At 43.2% G+C, this 7,500-nt stretch overlaps 2 pseudogenes; both read left to right on the top strand.

Moving 5' to 3' along the window:
* The first annotated feature begins 91 nt into the window (after positions 1-91).
* On the top strand, positions 92-272 carry LOC129251690 (5.8S ribosomal RNA; annotated as a pseudogene).
* Positions 273-715: 443 nt separating this feature from the next.
* Positions 716-3,485, top strand: LOC129251679 (large subunit ribosomal RNA; annotated as a pseudogene).
* Positions 3,486-7,500: the final 4,015 nt, after the last annotated feature.

The raw sequence follows: 7,500 nt of genomic DNA, 5'->3' as shown, positions 1-7,500 counted from the left end.
ATATATTATTAATATTATTTAATTTTACTCTTTCAATTAATATATGCAAAAAAAAATTGACATTTGTTATAAATAAAAATAAATAAAAAAATACTCTAAGCGGTGGATCACTTGGCTCATGGGTCGATGAAGAACGCAGCAAACTGTGCGTCATCGTGTGAACTGCAGGACACATGAACATCGACATTTTGAACGCATATCGCAGTCCATGCTGTTATGTACATTAAATTCAATTTTAAAGTACTGCTTGGACTACATATGGTTGAGGGTTGTAAGACTATGCTAAATAAGTTGCTTATTCTTTTATAAAAATAATTGAATTTAAGCAAATGTGTATATTATTGGATTTTAAATAATTCATAATATTAATAGCAAAAAAAATAAAGATATATAATGAATTTTATTTATTATATATTCTTTAAAAAAAAAAATCCTCTCAAATAAAATGAAATGATGAAAATATTGAATCTAAGTATTCTTTACAAAAAATTTTCATATTATTTATATATATATATAAAATAATAATTTATATATGTAATTAAAAGGAGGAATGTCTAGCATAAAAATTAAATTTTTTATTCTAGGATTGCCTCATTTTACATTATTATTATTTTTATATATTTACAATATATAAAAGGAGAAAAGAAAAATAGAGATGAAAAGATGATATAATTTTTTTATTAAATTGTGAGAAGATAAAAAAAGAATATTAAAACAACCTCAACTCATATGGGATTACCCCCTGAATTTAAGCATATTAATGAGGGGAGGAAAAGAAACTAACAAGGATTTTCTTAGTAGCGGCGAGCGAAAAGAAAATAGTTCAGCACTAAGTCACTTTGTCTATATGTCAAATGTGAGATGCAGTGTATGGAATATCTTAATATCTAGTATGAGAAATTAACGATTTAAGTCCTTCTTAAATGAGGCCATTTACCCATAGAGGGTGCCAGGCCCGTATAACGTTAATGATTACTAGAAAGATATTTCCAAAGAGTCGTGTTGCTTGATAGTGCAGCACTAAGTGGGTGGTAAACTCCATCTAAAACTAAATATAACCATGAGACCGATAGTAAACAAGTACCGTGAGGGAAAGTTGAAAAGAACTCTGAATAGAGAGTTAAATAGTACGTGAAACTGCTTAGAGGTTAAGCCCGATGAACCTGAATATCCATTATGAAAAATTCATCATTAAATAATTAAAAAAATAATGTGCATTTTTTTCATATAAGGACATTGTAATCTATTAACATAATAAAGTATTTATCAAAAGATCATTGGTGATATTAAGTTTATTTAAATTAATTTGCTTTTTAAGCATATTAACATAAAATAAATACTAATGATTTGATAAAGTGTTGATAGATTTTATTATATATAATGCTAAAATTCATTTTTTGAATTTTACAAAAAATTTAATATCTATGATATTAATATTTATTTGTATGCATTTATATGATTAACAATGCGAAAGATTCAGGATACCTTCGGGACCCGTCTTGAAACACGGACCAAGGAGTCTAACATATGTGCAAGTCATTGAGTTATATTAAACTTAATGGCATAATTAACTTAACTTAAATATAATGGGATTAATTTTTAGTCTATTTTTTAATAAATAGTCAATTAATTCAATCCCGGGGCGTTCCATATAGTTATGTATAATGATAATTTATTATTATTTATACCTCTAACTGGAGCGTACCTTGAGCATATATGCTGTGACCCGAAAGATGGTGAACTATACTTGATCAGGTTGAAGTCAGGGGAAACCCTGATGGAAGACCGAAACAGTTCTGACGTGCAAATCGATTGTCAGAATTGAGTATAGGGGCGAAAGACCAATCGAACCATCTAGTAGCTGGTTCCCTCCGAAGTTTCCCTCAGGATAGCTGGTGCATTTAAAAATTATATAAAATAATCTTATCTGGTAAAGCGAATGATTAGAGGCCTTAGGGTCGAAACGATTTTAACCTATTCTCAAACTTTAAATGGGTAAGAACCTCACCTTTCTTGATATGAAGGTTGAGGTTATGATATAATGTGCCCAGTGGGCCACTTTTGGTAAGCAGAACTGGCGCTGTGGGATGAACCAAACGTAATGTTACGGTGCCTAAATTAACAACTCATGCAGATACCATGAAAGGCGTTGGTTGCTTAAAACAGCAGGACGGTGGACATGGAAGTCGTAATCCGCTAAGGAGTGTGTAACAACTCACCTGCCGAAGCAACTAGCCCTTAAAATGGATGGCGCTTAAGTTGTATACCTATACATTACCGCTAAAGTAGATGATTTATAAAACAATTTCGATTGATTTATAAATTTTGAAACTTTAGTGAGTAGGAGGGTACAATAGTGTGCTTAGAAGTGTTTGGCGTAAGCCTGCATGGAGCCGCTATTGGTACAGATCTTGGTGGTAGTAGCAAATAATCGAATGAGACCTTGGAGGACTGAAGTGGAGAAGGGTTTCGTGTGAACAGTGGTTGATCACGAGTTAGTCGGTCCTAAGTTCAAGGCGAAAGCCGAAAATTTTCAAGTTTTTAATAAAAAAAAATATTAATAAAAATATATTTAAAAATAATTAAAATACTTGAATTATTTTGAACGAAAGGGAATACGGTTCCAATTCCGTAACCTGTTGAGTATCCGTTTGTTATTAAAAATGGGCCTTGTGCTCATCCTGGCAACAGGAACGACCATAAAGAAGCCGTCGAGAGATATCGGAAGAGTTTTCTTTTCTGTTTTATAGTCGTACTACCATGGAAGTCTTTCGAAGAGAGATATGGTAGATGGACTAGAAGAGCATGACATTTACTGTTGTGTCGATATTTTCTCCTCGGACCTTGAAAATTTATGGTGGGGTCACGCAAACTTCTCAACAGGCCGTACCAATATCCGCAGCTGGTCTCCAAGGTGAAGAGTCTCTAGTCGATAGAATAATGTAGGTAAGGGAAGTCGGCAAATTAGATCCGTAACTTCGGGATAAGGATTGGCTCTGAAGATTGAGATAGTCGGGCTTGATTGGGAAGCAATACCATGGTTTATGTACTCGTTCTGGGTAAATAGAGAATTACGATTCTTGTTCCCCGGATAGTAGTTACGTAGCCAATTGTGGAACTTTCTTGCTAAAATTTTTAAGGAATTATATCATTCGATATATATTCCTTTTAAATTATAACGATTATCAATTAACAATCAATTCAGAACTGGCACGGACTTGGGGAATCCGACTGTCTAATTAAAACAAAGCATTGTGATGGCCCTAACGGGTGTTGACACAATGTGATTTCTGCCCAGTGCTCTGAATGTCAAAGTGAAGAAATTCAAGTAAGCGCGGGTAAACGGCGGGAGTAACTATGACTCTCTTAAGGTAGTCAAATGCCTCGTCATCTAATTAGTGACGCGCATGAATGGATTAACGAGATTCCTACTGTCCCTATCTACTCATTCTCAGTGTGACTGTTGAGCAGTGCAGACGTGCCGTGTTTTAAGCGCAAGAAATTTTTGTGATTCTCTTTTGTGTTATATTCGCGAGTGTTACCGCTACTCTAGTGAAGCTACAGTGTAGCTATACATTAACTGTATATCGATTCGGGCACATTGTGCTTGTGCTTAGTGAGTGCCGTTGTGTGAATACGGGAAAATACCGCTGTGTTTTCACCGTTATTCGAGTGACGCCAATTGTGGCTGTACATTACCTGTACATTGATTACGGGCAATTAGTGAGTGCCGTTGTGTGAATACGGGAAAATACCGCTGTGTTTTCACCGTTATTCGAGTGACGCCAATTGTGGCTGTACATTAACTGTACATTGATTACGGGCAATTAGTGAGTGCCGTTGTGTGAATACGGGAAAATACCGCTGTGTTTTCACCGTTATTCGAGTGACGCCAATTGTGGCTGTACATTAACTGTACATTAACTGTGCATTGATTGCGGGCAATTGGTGAGTGCCGTTGTGTGAATACGGGAAAATACCGCTGTGTTTTCACCGTTATTCGAGTGACGCCAATTGTGGCTGTACATTAACTGTACATTAACTGTGCATTGATTGCGGGCAATTGGTGAGTGCCGTTGTGTGAATACGGGAAAATACCGCTGTGTTTTCACCGTTATTCGAGTGACGCCAATTGTGGCTGTACATTAACTGTACATTAACTGTACATTGATTGCGGGCAATTGGTGAGTGCCGTTGTGTGAATACGGGAAAATACCGCTGTGTTTTCACCGTTATTCGAGTGACGCCAATTGTGTGCGTGGCTGTACATAGCTGTGAACTATTGATTATATTTTTGCGTGTGTGTGCCGTTATTCTTCGGCGTGGTTTTGCGAGTGCCGTTAATTTTCGGTGTGGTACTTGGTGCGTGCCGTTAGTTTTTCGGCGTGGATATAGTGAGTGCGTTGATAGTTTGGCGTGCTGTTATATTGCTATCTTCGGCAGTGATATAAGGGGTGTTATTTTTTGTGCGTGGGTACAGTGCTGCGCCAAGGTTGAATACCTTGTGCAGGTGCCGTGTTCACAGCGTGCTGCGTTTGGCCTACGGTCGAGCCCGGCGTTAGCTTCATATTGGTCGACCCGTCTCTGTGCGGAGAACGGTGTTCTGTCCGGCAGGGCATTGGTGGTGGCCTTTGCCAGACCTTTGGCTGGTGGTGTGGGCTACGCCCTCGCGGTTGCTTTGGCTTGCCGTTAGGTGTGGTTGCTGTGTGCGTGCCTGTGCGGGACTCATCCCTGCCTTGCAGTACCTTACTGTCGCCCAAGAGTAACCTGTTTTTGTTGTTGCTTGAGAGCGATATACGGCGGATTCGTCAAGCCAGTTAGTGGGGTATTGGGCGATGCCCAAACTAGACGGTATTCGGAAGAGGGCGAACACCCCTCTTCCAAGCGGTTTGGCGGTGCCATCGTCGGCAATGGACGAATCAACGTCCGGGGAGGAGGAGGTTGTTTTGCGGTCCCCTCCCCGTATTAGGAAGAAGACCGCTGGAGATACAGCAGTTCCGGTAGTAAAGGTGAGTGATGAGGGGAAGGTAGCCCCTAAGTTACCTGAAGGTAAGTCGGGGGTAAGCGGAAGCGAGGGGGCTTCCGAGGGGAAAAAAAAAGGGGGGCGAGAAGAAGGTGCGTAAAGCAGGGGAAAAATTAGGTCCAGCAGGGAAGCGTTTGGAGCAAATCCGCGGGGAATTGGGTGCTTCCCTGGAGAATTCGAAAGCGTTCGGTGAAAAAGTTGGTGGGCAATTTATGGGGCGTTTTAAGTCCATTGTGACGGCCTTTAGTGGAGCCGTCATAGATATGGACGGCGTCCCGAAGAGTTTAGCTAAGGACCTCCTGGGATACTCCTTGGAGTTCGAGGAGCTTTTTGTGGAGATGGTAGCGGAGATCGCCCATCTTCGTGGGCGGTTGGAAGCCACAAATACAAGTAGGGAGGAAGCACCTCGGAGGACGGCTGGAGCTTCGCTGGCTGGTGCAGCGATGATGCCGGCACCTCAGGCGCCTGCGCCTGTGTTGCCTGCGTTGCCGGTGCCCAAGCCAGTTGAGACCTGGTCGGTCGTAGTAAGGGGTAAGACCCCCACTACGTCCAAAGAGGTGATCAAGAAAGTGGTAAAGGAGGTTGGGCCTTCCATGGGGGTTAGAGTGCACGAGGTGCGCCCGTTGAAGGATGGAGGTGCGATTATTCGCACCCCATCCGTTGCTGAGAGGGATAACTTGGCGAAAAATGCCAAGTTTTCCGAGGTAGGGCTCGATGTGAGCATACATCGGAAGCTGGGGCCTAGGGTTGTGGTCCAGGGGGTCCACACGGAGATCTCCCCTGAAGATTTCATGGGAGAGTTGTTCCGGTTGAACCTCAAGGAGTTCAGCCCTGGGTGCCGTGAGAAGGACGTGAGAATGGTCAGCCGTCCTTGGAAGGTCAGCCCTGATGGGGTGACGAACGTGGTCCTTGAGGGTACGGACATGTTAATGTCCGCCCTCGTGGAAGCGGGTCGTTGCTACATAAAGTGGTTTTCCTTCCGGGTACGGCTGGACCAACTGACGCCCGGCTGCTTCCGATGCATGGGCTTTGATCACAGGGTGGCAGAGTGCAGAGCCAAGAAGGATGTCTGCCGTAGGTGCGGGCAGGAAGGGCACAGGAGTGCAGGTTGTGGCAATGCCCCGCATTGTCGCAACTGTGCATTTAAGGGCAAGCCAGCCGGACATCTAATGATGTCCACTGTCTGCCCGGTGTACTGTGCCATTGTTGCCCGTGCGAACGCTAGACATTGATGGTTGAACTATATCAACTGAACTGTCAGGGGTCCTATGCCGTGATGTGTGAATTGGGGGCGTGTATGTCGGAGGGGGGCTGCGGCATTGCTTTGCTCCAGGAACCATACTCCACCAATGGGGTGGTGAGAGGTCTTCCTGGGGGCTTCAGGGTCTTTACGGACCTTGGAGTCAAGGCCGCAGTAGCTGTGTGTGAGCCAAGCTACTCTTGCGTAGTAGTTGACTCATCACAGTGGGGAGTATGTGTGTGTGTCGAGGGGGAATTCGGCAGAATGAATGTCGTCAGCTTGTACTGCAAGTCTGACGAGCCTCTAGAGCCCTACTTAAGATACATTGATGCGGTGCTACTACATGAGAGTAGCATTCCTGCCATCGTGTGTCTTGATGCGAACGCTACCTCCCCGATGTGGTTCAGCAAGGTATCCAGGCATACTGCTGGATATCGGAGCCACAATCGGGGTGTGGTTATGAGCGAATGGGTTGTGGCTAATAACCTTCACATCGCAAATGAGCCATGTGAATGGTACACGTTCGAGGGGCCTAGAGGTGTGAGTGACATTGACGTGACGCTCATGAATGAGGTAGCAGCGAGTAGGTTCGAGTGTAAATGGAGCGTTAGGGGGGGTTGGGGAATTAGTGACCATAATTTAATACAAATTATGGTTACTCCCCGTACCCCGCAGTTAGAAGGGGGGAGTCCATTGAGGCGATGGCGTACCTCGTGTACCGACTGGAACCGATATGGACATACTGTTAGGGAAGCGGTATTGGATATACCGCTTAGGGAGTTTGAGGAATTGGGGGTTGACGAGCAAATTGCTCGTCTATATGAATGTGTTTGGGGTGTGAATGACTTATTGTTTAGGAAAGCTAGGGCTGTGAGAATGAAAGGTGTGAAATGGTGGACGAGTGAGTTAAATTCAAAGAGGAGGTCTGTCCGACGCTTGAGGCGTTTGTTTCAACGCGGCAGGCGGACCAATTCGGAGAATCTGTCTCAGCTCAAGTATCAATTTAGCGTAGGGATGAAAGAGTATAAGAAGATGCTTGTGAGAGTGAAGGAGGAAGAGTGGAGGAGATTTGTGGGGGAAAATAGGGACGACCCTTGGGGACAGGTCTATAGGATCTGTCGGGGTCGTCGAAATGAGATGGCTAGCTCTCTTCGCGTAGGTGATACTGTATTATCGACGTGGAGAGAGTGTGCCAATGTTCTGTTAGGCGAGTTTTTTCCCAGGGCTGAGGTTCAGG

Source organism: Anastrepha obliqua, unplaced genomic scaffold (assembly GCF_027943255.1).
Source record: "Anastrepha obliqua isolate idAnaObli1 unplaced genomic scaffold, idAnaObli1_1.0 ptg000063l, whole genome shotgun sequence".
Classification (NCBI taxonomy): Eukaryota; Metazoa; Arthropoda; class Insecta; order Diptera; family Tephritidae; genus Anastrepha; species Anastrepha obliqua.
This window is presented reverse-complemented; position numbering and strand designations above follow the sequence as displayed.